This window comes from Erithacus rubecula, assembly GCF_903797595.1.
Source record: "Erithacus rubecula genome assembly, chromosome: 10".
Lineage (NCBI taxonomy): Eukaryota > Metazoa > Chordata > Aves > Passeriformes > Muscicapidae > Erithacus > Erithacus rubecula.
In genome coordinates, this window is record NC_136662.1 from 1,404,746 (window position 1) to 1,418,024 (window position 13,279).

Sequence of the window (13,279 nt, forward strand, 5' to 3'; positions counted from 1 at the left end):
TTTTATTTTTTTCCTCTTCCCATTTCCCACCTCATGGAATGGGGAAAATGGAAAAGTTTCCTCAGCCTGGGGAACAGGGAAAGAGAGAATTTCCTGCTCCATTCCCACAGGGATCACACAGCACTGACCCCACAGAATCACAGAATTCCAGTCTGGTTTGGGTTGGGAAGGACCTTAAATCCTCAACTTTACCCTCAGTGAGGAATTTTTCCCTCCCACCTGAATTCCCTTGGCTCAGGAACAGCCTGTGCCTCCTCACAAACGACTGCAGGTCTCTGATGGAAGTTTTGGCAGATTCCCAGAGAATTTATAAATGAAAATCCCAATAGCACTTGATCCATTTATTTTTAGAAACGTGTCTCCTGCTGGCTGAAAGAAAAAAAAGGTTCCACTTCAGATCCCAGCCCAAAAATAGGGAAACTGCTGGGTGCAAAGAGAAGCTGAAGCTCCTGCAGCTGGGATGAAACATTCCTGCTCTTTGCACTGAAGCCTGGGCTGGGGTGGAATGCAGAGCTGAACTCACTGCAGAGCCACCAGAACATCCCCAGCCAGAGGGACAGGGAAGAGGATCTGAGCCCACACAATTCCAGCTGGGACAGGAGCCCTCCCCAGATATTTTATATTTGAAAAAAAAAAAAAATCGTGGAAATGCTGATTGGATTCTATTTCCAGCCTGAAAACCCCTCACTGCTTTAGTCACCGAGTCACAGATAAACACAGGGAACATTTTTGTGCTGCCTCCAATTTTTTCCATCTCAAATGACAAATTTCCATTAATTTCATCTCTCTGATTCAAGGGCAGTTGTTACACACCTACAAATACCCTTTAAAAAACCCATCAGTGCAACCACAATCCCAAAAATAATGAATGTTAGTGTGGATCTGAAATCCAAACTAAAGCAGCTGCAGGATTCCCAGCATCAATCCAGGCTTGTCCCAAGGGCACAATATCAATAATAAAGCCAAAACAGCTTTGGTTTCCTGAAAAATTAAATAAATTCTGGTTTATCCAAGCAAAAATGTAGGAATTGCTGCACAGGGAAGCAAACACCAGCAGCAAAGTGGTGTTGGATCCATGAGAGAGAACAGGATGGACAAAAAAAGGAATAATTTAACAACTCTGATGAGTAAAATGGGAAAAGGAACAGCCAGGAATACTCCAGGAAGAGCCAAGAATATTCCAATTTGATCACACTGTGAATTCTGGGAAGAGAAAAGGGAATTTTGGGGAATTCCCAATTCCATGAGAGGATCTGGGATGATTTCTCCTGCTTGTTCCTCTTTTATGAACAAACAACCCCAAAAATGCTGCCTCGATTTCTCCAGCAAAATCCACACCAGGAACACCTCAGGTCATGGAAAATAATCCAATATTTCATCCAGGAAAACTCACCAAAGCTTCTTAAGAGTCAGGAAGAGTCTGCTCAGAGCTAAATCATTATTTTTTAATCATAAAGCTCCTCTGCTTTTCCATGAGTCTAAATAAATCCCTTATCCTGCACTTAGGAAATTCTTCCTGAATTTTCCTACACAGTCCTGACTCAAGGAATTAATTACAGTTATTTTACATGACAGGAGTCTTGCACTAAATATGTTTATGCTGAGAGTGGGTGATTAAAAAACAAGGAAAGATGATAAAATATTTATTTTTCTGTTTCCTTTCAGTGCCAGGGACTGGATTGTTTTTCCCTTTTTTTTTAAATAACTGGATTTCTGGGAATTTCCAGAAGGAAATGAAGAATGAGGTGAAATAAATGTTTATTTTTATATTTCTTATGCCTGACTTCATTTGAACATTGCCTTGTTCTTACTTTTCTGGAGAAAAGGCATGGAAAAATCTTCTATTTTTAATAGTATTGATTCATCAGTGACCCACAAGCAGCTGGGAAAAAAACCCCATAATATTGCTGTGGCTCCTGCAGGAATAAGGAAAATAGGGAAAACACAGACCCAGAGCTGGACACACACACAGAAAAAAAAAAAATCAAACAATGAAAATACAAGCAGAGATTCCATGGATTCATTAGCAAAGGGGCTTGGGGTAGGAATTTTGGGATGAATTCCAGAAAGGAAATGCAGAATTAAATGTAGAGGAAAGAAAGAAGGGAAAGAAAAAAGCACACAAAAGGAAATGAGAAATATTCCCTTCTCCCAGCCTGGGAAGAAGCAGTGGGAAAAGAATCCCAACAATTCTTTGGGATGATTAATGAGCCATGGAGGTTTAATAAGCCATGAAGGTTTCCATCAAGGTCCCATCAAGGGTCCCATCAAGGTTCCCATCAAGGTCCCATCAAGGTCCCATCAAGGTTCCCATCAAGGTTCCCATGAATGTTCCCATCAAGGTCCCATCAAGGTTCCCATCTAGGTTCCCATCAAGGTTCCCATGAATGTTCCCATCAAGGTTCCATCAAGGTTCCCATCAAGGTTCCCATCAAGGTTCCCATCAAGGTTCCCATGAATGTTCCCATCAAGGTTCCATCAAGGTTCCATCAAGGTTCCCATCAAGGTCCCATCAAGGTTCCCATCAAGGTTCCCATGAATGTTCCCATCAAGGTTCCCATGAATGTTCCCATCAAGGTCCCATCAAGGTTCCATCAAGGTTCCCATCAAGGTTCCCATCAAGGTCCCATCAAGGTTCCATCAAGGTTCCCATGAATGTTCCCATCAAGGTTCCCATCAAGGTTCCCATGAATGTTCCCATCAAGGTTCCCATCAAGGTCCCATCAAGGTTCCCATCAAGGTTCCCATGAATGTTCCCATCAAGGTCCCATCAAGGTTCCCATGAATGTTCCCATCAAGGTTCCCATCAAGGTTCCCATGAATGTTCCCATCAAGGTTCCCATGAATGTTCCCATCAAGGTCCCATCAAGGTTCCCATCAAGGTTTCCATCAAGGTTCCATCAAGGTTCCCATCAAGGTCCCATCAAGGTCCCATCAAGGTTCCCATGTGTCTCACTCTGATTTCCTCCTCTGGAGTTCTTGTGCTCCTGGATCATTTTTAGCTTCTCACTTGAGCTGCTGCTTTCAGTGATTCCCAAGGATTCACCTTTTGGATTCCTCTCTTCCCAAAGTTCCTGCTCCCACTGTTCATGAGCATCCTTGGAAATGTCCCTGGTGCAAGGAGCTCCAGATTTATCCCCTACATTTCCCAAGAGCTCTAGCAATCCCTAGATTTTAAATCTCTAAAATTTATCCCAAAAATTTTTATTTTTTTATTTAATCCCTAAATCTCTAGATTTTCTGTGCTGTTTATTCCTGTGGCTTCCTCAAGCAACTGCTGAATTACAAAAGCATGAATGGGACAAAAATCAATGGTGAGAATTTATTTTTCCATCTGAGCCCAGTGCTAATCCTTCCCCAAAGCTCAGGAGGGATTTACCCTGGATGCCCATCCTGCAGGCAGCAAATATTCAATCCAGATCCATGGGAGTGACTCAGAAGCTGAGCTTTGTTTAGCAACAACAAAGGTTAGAGAAGGTTTTCTTCCACCAGGGGAAATTTCTCCCTTTTTTTCTTTACATTTCAGATTTTAGGCACTAAAACTGATTCTTGCACATCAGTGAGAAAAGTCCAACAAGTCTCAGATTCTTTCAAAGCTCCAGGCAGTGCCTTTGTGTGCCTTAGCTCCCAGGAGAAACACAATTCCTTGGATGTGCCAGAGGCACCTGAGCTCACAGAGGAGCCCAGGCAGAAACAAAACTGAAAATCTGGTGGTTATTTACTCAAGCAAAGGATCAACTTCTTGTTTCCAGGTTCAGAACCACTGAAATAAAAGCACAACATCCAAAAGAACCCCAAGGAGCAAATCCTCTGGCAGCTCCACTCAGCCTCCCTGTGCCAACAACACCCAGGGATTGCTGTCCCTACAGCAGGTGGAAATTCCCTCTGGATTTAGGAGAGTTCAGGTGAATTCTCTGGTTTATAAACCCCCCTGGCATCAGTTTATTCTGCTGTGCTTCCCTGGCTCTCTGGAGTCTCCAAGGTTGGATTGTTTCCCTGGCTCTATTTTAGCTGACCTCTTTCCCCTCTTCTCTCCTCCTCTACTTTCATTTGTAGCACAGCGAGCTCTGCCCGTTGTTCCACAAAATCTGCCTCAAACAGTGAAAAAAAAACATCTTTTCATTGAAAAAAACCATCCTTTTATTGCCAACAATCCCTGTCCTACTTGCTGCAGCTGGGAAGGTTTGGACAAGGAAGGGAGCAGCACCTGGAGCAGGGTTTGTGTGTTCACTGGGGTCCCCCTGCTCCCAGGCAAAGCCCTGCCAGCACCAGCAGCTGCTGCCACCAAAATCAGGTCACTCGTGGGGTATTATCCCCCAGCAAATTAATTACAGAGCAAACGAGGCTGAGTTAACTCTTTAACAGCTCAGGGGAACCTTCTCAACAGCTGTCTGCAAAAATATTCCAAACATTCCTCCAAAATGCCACTGCAGTCTGCAGCCATGGGAGCAGAGCACTGGGGAGGTTTTCCATCCTCCTCCAGACACCCTGAGAAACAAAGGGGGCAGAAATAATTCTCATTTACCCCCTGAAACACTGGCATTTCCTCACTCCTGACTTCACAGGACAATGCTGTGATATTCCTTGGGAACCAGCAGGAAAAGCTGAGGGGGGATCCCAGCAGGTTTAATGGAAACTGGGGCTGAGCTCCAGCTCATCTCCACCCCAAAGGGATTCTGCCCACTTGGCTCCAGCCCCACAGTTCAAAGACCATAATTTCAGCCCTGAAGGTACCAAGTTTTATAATTTTACCCCAAATGAGCAATTTTCTTCTCTAATTTTGCTCTGTAAAATCTCTATGCAATATCTTTGCTTCACACTGTCCCAATTCCCAATTTATATTTGCAGCACCACCAAGATTGTCCTTAACTTCTCCCAGGCCCTGAATCTGCCTTGGTTCCACTTCATTCCCACTGGTAAAAATATCCACAGCCCCTCTCAGCTTGGCTTTCAGAGAATAGAGAAATTCAGGAAAGGAAAAAAAATCCCACAATCCACACACAAAACCCCCACATGGACAGACAGAAAAGGGAGAAACAAAGACCCAAAAAAAAAAGGGGAGTTTTCTGGATTTTCCTCCCCTGAGTTATTTATAATCAAAGCGTATCCTTAAGTGGCCAAACATGAGGAAAAGCTGAACTCAGGGTGCACAAAATGACATTTTTAAGCACCTGAATAAGCAGGGATTTAATCCAGCCCCATGCTCTAATCTATTTTCTCATCACTGCCAGCAGTGCCAGATGCTGCAGCACCAAGTACAGGAATTCCACAGGAGGAATTTATTCCATGGAATAAAGAATTTGCTCTCCCAGGAATTTCCCTCTTATCTCTCAGATTGCTTGAAAATACAAAGGATAAACCATTTTATCTTTTCTTTATTGTTCTCTAAAAAAATTTTTGTCTTTTTCCCTTTGCAAAGTTTCCCAGACTTCTGGAGATTTCTGTGATTAACAGGAATTATTTTGCCAAGTTTAGTGCTTCAAGAACACTCTGGCAAATGGGCCCTTGGTCTAATTAGACATCTAATGAGAAATTAAGTTAAAAATTAAATTCAAAGGCTTGGATTTTTCAATTATTCTGCATAACCAAGAGGAAAGTTCTTAATTTACTTTCTCTGTACCATTCATTGAACTCTTTCTAAGATTCCAACCTGAATAATGGATAAATCCTTGAATTATTTGGGATATGAAGAGATGAATGGAACACTCAGATGTAAGCACAGCCTGGCTCTCCCTGATGTTTTAGCAGCAACAGGATGGTATCAATTTGTTCTTTTTTTTTTTGTAAAACAAGCTTGAAGCTGAGAGCTGTTTTCATAATTAAAGAAATTCAGCTGAAATTCACCTACCCCAGCTCCAGCATCCCCCTGCATTGCCTGAAACCAAAACACTGCAGCAGCAAGGAGCCCAAAGTGAAGCTGACAAATTATTTTCATTCTCTAAACTGAGAGGGAAAAAAAAAAACAAAAAAAAACCCAGAGCATGAGTAATAACATCAGGTTAAAATTCTTTTCCTTCAAAGCAATATTTCATATAAATATCCTCTCATCTGTTTGCAACAGACATCAAGTTTAAGGGAGTTTTTTCACCTCATTATTTGTTTTACACTTTCCAATGTTGTTTGGGGTTTTTTTTTTCCATCTGCCAAGGCTGTATTTATCCCACTGCCACAATTATCCAATTTTCTCTGCTGAGGGAACCACATAAAGATTGAAAATTGGAAAGACAGGCACTTAATTTAAAGGAATAAAGGTGTTTCCAAGCACTGTTTTGTCACTATTTTTCCCCAAATGTTTTAAACTTCCCACATTTACCAGGGACAGCTCCACGTGGATCATCCCAAGGAAAGGATGTTTGGATAAAACAAAGCATTCCAATTAAAACCAGCCATTTTAGGCAGGATTTCCCAGCTCTATCCATGGTTATCCATTTCAAATATGGAAATTCCAGGGATTTGATTGGAATGACTTTTTAAAGGACCCTTGTGTTCCCAGAGATGATTACTCAGCTAATCTGGGTTAAGCTTCCTGATGGATAAATCAGGATTTGAATGCTGAATAAGGAGAGGTTTCCATGTGATGTGGGAAGAGCTGGGAAAGTAAATACAGAAGTGGTGGAGAAAAAAAAAAAAACTGAATGTGTTTTTGGAAAAAACAGCTTAAACTGCTCAATATTGTCCTTTGCTTCAGCTTCATATTAAAGCATTGCACTAAAAATTATTTCCTGGAATCTAAAATGTCCAAAAAGGAGAAAAGAGTAGGATCCAGCTGTACCTGGAACATCTGAGCAGGCACAAGGAAACATTAAAATAGATGAGATGACAAGAGAAACAGAGAATTCCCATGAATAATGTGCCTGGAAAAGCACTTGTTTTGCTAACAAGCTTTTATGCCAGATGATTTATAGATCACAGATCTGTTCATAACCTTTTTAACCAGCAGCTCCCTGTCTGGAGCTGATAATGAGGGACACTAGAAATGAGCATCTCTCTCAGAGTGGCTTAAAAAAGTTCCCTGTTCCACTGGATTTATGACCTGAAAATGCAATTATTCAGCTTATTCACTGCTGCTTCTTATGGACACCAGGATTGCAGAGGCAAAAAATAAAAGGCATTGTGTGGATTGTGCTGGGAAGGGTCTCATACAAGAGACATCTACTAGGAATTCTCTCTTTAGTCGAGGATCTCTTGGGATGTTTCCTGTAGCAACAGATGCTGAGCATCACACAAAACAACTCAGCACTCTCCCAGCCCCAGAGATCACAGCAAACACCTCATTCCTACCTAGAACTGATTTATAATTCATCAACCTCTACCTGAGGAGGGGAAAAAGCTCCTTTTCGTGGAGCCACACCGAGGGAATAACTCGCAGACCCTCCCTGAACTCGCAACTCCCACCAGGCTCCGAAGTGGGAAAAGGAGGCTGAGGAAAAACAAAGTGACTCAAAGCACATGGCAGGGAAATGATGCAGAGGAAATAAATGTCTCCGGCAGCGGAGCCCCGGGAGCGCTCATCCCACCCGGGCTGCGGCTGCCGGGAGGTTTTTGGGATCTGCGGGAAGGGGAAGGCGGCAGGGCAGCCCCCATCCCGCGCTGCTGGCAAGGAGCAAATCCCAAATCAATCCCAAATCAATCCCAAATCAATCCCAAATCAATCCCAAATCCCGGGAATGCGGCTCGGTGGAACACGGCGCTGCCACACGGCAGCTCAACGCGGCCGGGAGAAAATGCGCGATTCCAACAGGAATTCGAGGCAGCGAGAATACAGGGAGAAATAGAAGGGAAATAAACATATACATAGAATACCTAGAAGGTGCAGCGAGCGCGGAAACAAAGTAATTTTTTAAACCAACCCTTGTTTGTTGGGGTTTTTTTTATCTCTTAAGGCCATGTGATTCCCCACGACAAAACTTAACTGGGGCTCCATGGCCCCGGGCACGGAGCAGGGACCGGGACACACCGGGATCCCCTCAGGGCAGGGTCCCCTCACAGCCCGGTGCCATCTCAGCCCCAGGTACGGAGAAGGGACCGGGATCCCCTCAGAGCCGGGTAAGGTTCCCCTCACAGCCCGGTGCCACCTCAGCCCTGGCACGGAGAAGAGACCGGGACCCACCGGGATCCCCTCAGGGCAGGATCCCCTCAGAGCCCGGTGCCGCCTCAGCCCCGGCCTCAGCCCGGCGATGGCCGCGGCCCCACGGGCGGCCAGCGCTTACCTCCGGCGGCGGCTCCAGGGGCTCCCCGCAGCTTCTCCTCAAGCTCCCGCAGCTTCTCCTCCGCTTCCCCTCAGGCTCCCCGCAGGCTCCCGCGGCCCCTCAGCGCTCCATGGCCCCGGCGCTGGCGGCGGAGCGGCCCCGCGCTTGCCCGGCGCTGCGGAGGAGCGGGCCGGCCCCGCGGGGAGCGCCGCCGGCTCGGCTCGGCTCGGCTCCTCGCCTGCCTTCCCTCCGCTCCCTCTCCTCTCCGTGCCTTCCTCTCCCTCTCCTTCCCTCGCTCTGCCTCTGCGCCTCTCCCTCTCCGCTCCTTCCTTCCCTTCCCTCCGCGCTCGGCTCCGCTCTCCCCTCCCGGCTCCGTCCGTCCCGCCCCGCTCCGTCCGTCCCTCCCCCGGCGCTTCCAGCCCGGTCCCGGCCTGGGGTGCCAAGGGATCAAACACAGATTTATCGATATCATTGCGTCCATAGGGGCAGAGCGGGAGACAGGTGATGGTTTGGGAAGTCTGCCTAGGGAATGGTGCCTGGAGCAGAGGACACTCCACAGCCAGGAGATGCAGCAGGTACAGCTGGGCCAGGCTGGGGTGGGATTTTGGGCAGGAATTCTCTCCTGTGAGGAAGGTGAGGCCCCTGCAAACAAGAGCTGCTCGCCTCAAATATTTAATATCTCATGTCACACCTGTGGGAACTGCTGGTCACAGCACCCCAAACATCCAGCTGATAAAAGGTAATTCTCTTTATATGGGTTGTCACTTCTGTTTCATCCTAAACACGAGATCTTTGGGTGTTTGATGTCCTCATCAAAGGCTGAGTTTCTGGAGTAATAACATGAAGACTTGGTTCACGTGGTAAAAGAGGAATTTTCTGGTCTTCAGGGCTGAGGAATGGCATTTAAAAGACTTAAAGAACTCACCCAGTTCCCCAAAACCTCAGAGTCCAGCAGGGAAAAATAAAATCCATTCATTATAAAACCTTTTAAATCAAGAGTCAAACTGGTTCTTTGTGGATGACACACAGCCCCTTGGTTTTTTCCAGGGATTCATGACTGCAGCCTCTGAAAAGTGAACAGAAGGCTGCTGTGTTGGGATTCTTGCTCAAGTCCCATCCCATGGCCCAATATCCCACAGACCCACAGGCCAGACCACGGCAGATCTTGATAAACCATTCTTTATGCAATAAAAGAACAATATTGAATGAAAGTTTTGTGCCACGTAGTCATACAGAGGAGAAAAGATTGTCTGTCCAGCTCAGTAAAATTAAGAGTTAATAATTAATGGGGAGATTGATATAACATAGAGGAGTTTCTTTTAAAATGTAAAAGTAATTATCAATCAAATTTCAACAAATTTGGGCTGCAGTGAGGAGAACCAAGGTGAATTTTTGTCCCTCTCTGCTGCCTTGGACACAGATCATGTGTGAGGAATCTGATCCAGGGTTTGGTGTGCAAATGTGTTAAACTTGTTAAACTCTGTGAAACTTCACAGAGAAGTCACTTCTGCAATCCTCCCCTGGATTCTAGTGTAAACCCTGTGTTTAGGCTAATCTTTGGAATATTTAGGAGTTGTCTCTTATCTGTAAGCACTGAATAACACAAATTAGGGCAGGATCCAGAATTGCCAAATGGCTGAAAGGAACTCTGCTCTTCTAGATGACAAGGCCAGGGAAATTCAAATCCTGCTCTTGGTCATTCCCAGCCTTCAGGCAGCACATCCAAGCTTTTCAACTCCCTGACAACAGGAGAGATCAGCAATCCTGATGCAGGGAGGGATTCAGAGTCCAGATGCAATTCCAGAGGCTGGGAAGAGCAGCAGGGTTCCTCCTCTCCTCCCTGACATCCTCCTGGGAGCTGGGATGCTGGGACAATGCTGAGAGCAGCAGGGTGAAGGGAAGGGACCCCTCAGAGCTCCTGCTGCCATGGGATCATGGGCTCCTGTCGCTCTTGTCTGCCTCTGAGCCTGCCAAGCCAGCTCCAAGAAGTCATTCCCACCCTGGGATTCCAGAGGCCCTGAGCACTCCTGATCCACACCAAAGTGAATCCTCAGAGCTGCAGCCCTCCCTGCCCTGCTGCAGTCACCCAATGCCACTCACTATTTTTCACTATTGAGAAGCTCTGACCATCCCAAAGGATTCCATATCCATAAATCCTGCTGAGATCCTCGGGAAAAGGTCACTTCCCCGTGCCCAGCCCTGTGCACTCACTGCCTTTGTCCTTCCCACAGCTCCCAGACACGCAGCAGGCACACACGAGATCATGTTTCACATCACCTTTAGGTCCTTTCCAACCCAAACCGCTCTGTGATTCTGTGGAATCCTGGAGATTCCTGGTTATCCAGCTTCTCTTCCTGGCCAAATCCCCCATTCCTGGGAGAGTCCAGAGGGAAGCTGGCCCAAGGCACCTCCAGGAGCTTCTGCCAGAAGGGGAAGGAGGAATTCCCTGGCAATCAGGGATTGGACAGCTCCCTCCACTGCCGGGAGGGACGCGCCTTCTCTCCTTCCCAACCTTTCCCTTGGGATCCCGCAGCTTTCCTCATTTCCTCACAGGAATCCCCGGGGTGATGCTGAAAGGGAACATCCCTGTCTCCTTGCTCCTCCCCGGCAAGGTCCCAAAAGCAGGCAGGGGATGAACATTTGGGGGTGAACACTCCAGAGTTCTGGAGTGCCAGGACACAGGGAATGGCTTCCAGAGGGCAGGGCTGGCGGGATTGGGGCAGGAATTGTTCCCTGGGAGGGTAGGGAAGCAGCTGAGGCTGCCCCTGGATCCCTGGCAGGGTCCCAGAGTTTGGAATTAAATAGGTTTAAGGTCCCTCCCAACCCATTCCATGATTTTTTAAAGTGCCAACCCCACAGAGATGATGCACAGGGATCACTTCAGGCAGTAACTCAGGAAGATTTTTGGGATTCATTGTTGACTCCCACCAGTCCAGGTGATGCTTTTCCTCGTTTCCCTGTGACTTGTGACCATTTCTGTCCCACTGGGGTGCAAGATTCCCACATTCCAAATCCTCCAGCCAAAAAGCTGCCTGGAGAAAGGAAGAGTATTCCTGATATTCCTGACCCCTTCCCTAGAGCTGGCCAGAGGAGGGGTGGTCCAGCTTTGTTTCTGGAAAGTAAAAAAGGATCAAACCTGACCATGTGGATCCTGTGAGGATTTGTTTTCTCTACTAGAAAAAAACTAAAGCAATGTTTGTGGGAGAGAGGCTGGGGGAAAAGTCCAACTTCCTAAAATAGGAAAACTGTTGCACTCATTTCATTTTTTTCTCCTGAGGAGACTGAGAGGAAAAAAAAATAAGCTGGCAGATGTCTGTGGTTGTGCTGAATGCACTCAGATCCTTGAGTGATAAATGTGACAGGAGAGCTGGAACAGAACAGGATAAATGGATTCAGTGAGGTCCTGTCAAAGGATCCATTTCCCATTAGAACAGGAAGGGAGCAGCAGGAAATGTGTTTGGAATGAGAATGGCTGATATAGAGAAAGGGGGTCCTGGTTCCTGAGCCCTCCTCACCCCCAAGGCAGCCTCAGAACCTCCACTGAGACCTTTTTGGGGGTATTTTCCACAATTTTCTGGGTTTACTCTGGAGTTGGTGCCCTCCCCCCTCCAAAATCTCTTTTCAGGGAGGATCAGGAGATCCTTGGTGCTGCCCACACCAAGCAAAGCCAGCCAGGGACTCCCCACAGGATTTTTTCCCCTCTGTGCCCTCAGCTCATCAAACCCAAATGTCTTTGTCATTTTCTCTCCTCTTCCATAAAGATCTTGGTGCCTGGAAAAGGGATTCAGGTGAGAACTGAGGGAGGATTGTTGGGAGATTACCAGGACAGGATGGAAACAGGGAAAGGAAACAAATCCTCTGGATACTGTAAGAGATCCGTGAATTAATTAATTAATTGGGCAGAATTAATGAATGTTTGTGCTCCCTTCTCTGTCCTTCCAGCTGAAGGAGCTGAAGAAGCTCATGGGAAGGAAGTAAATGGAAATTAAATGGGATATAACAGATGCTGGGATCAGGCAATGGAAATTCTCCTGCCCATTTCATACCAGGAGTAGAATTGTTGGTTTTGACATGGAGAGGGAGAGAGAAGCTGAGCAAGGAGGGAAGAAGTGCAGGGCAGCCATTCCATCCCTCCTTTGCTTCCTGGAGCTTTATTAGGGATTTATTTGGGAGAAGTGTGTGCAGCAGCAGCTGTGCAGTGAAGGATGTGCTTCCTCCCCCTCCAAAAATCCCTTTGGGAGGCGTTGATGAGGTTTTTCCCTCTCAGGAGATGCTGAGGAGGCTGCTGTGGATTCCCAAATCCTGCATGGAAATGGATAAACCAGCTCCCCTCCAGCAGGGGTGGCTTCCCTAAAAGAGACCAACCAGCTTTCCTAGGAAAAGGGCAGGAGCTTCTGGAGCCACTGAAGCTTTTTATCACTTTGAAAATGCTGGGCAGGTTTTAAAGGCAGACATTTCTCTGGAGCAATGCCAGGACTAGAATGGAACCACTGGAATTTCTCATCCATAAAGCAGCAGGCAGGTGCAGGAGATGGGAATCAGGATTTGTCATAGTCCCAAAACAATGAGGGTAATTCCATGGATGATTTCTCCTGAAACAAACCTGGAAACCCAAATATTTTGGTTGAAGGCAATAGCAAGGAACGTTGCAGCACTTCCTGGGGTGTGAGGCTGAGATCTCAGATTCCCAGTTTTCTCTGTAGCCTGGGCTTTAGGAGGGAGGATGGGCTCCAATCCTTAGCCATGGGCATCATCCCTGACAGAGCTGGGAAGTGCTGGATGCTCTGGAAAAACACATGGAGCAGAACAGAAAAAATACCAGCAGGAAGGTGGATTAGGATTATGTTGTCCCTGCTTTGGAAAAGCTGAATGTTCCCACTGCCTCAGCTTTCCTGGCAGCCCCAGAGGTGCCACCAAGGGATCAGGTGTTGGTTTAGCAGAAAGGAGAGGAAAAGTTGGATTTTCCAGGCAAGGAATTGAGAAAGGAAGAAGCTTCTGTCACTTTTCTCCTGTGCTGCAGCTTCCCTGGATCAGCACAAGCTCCTCACTCCTCTTCCTCCCCCTCACACCAGCCTGGCAGACACGGAGCT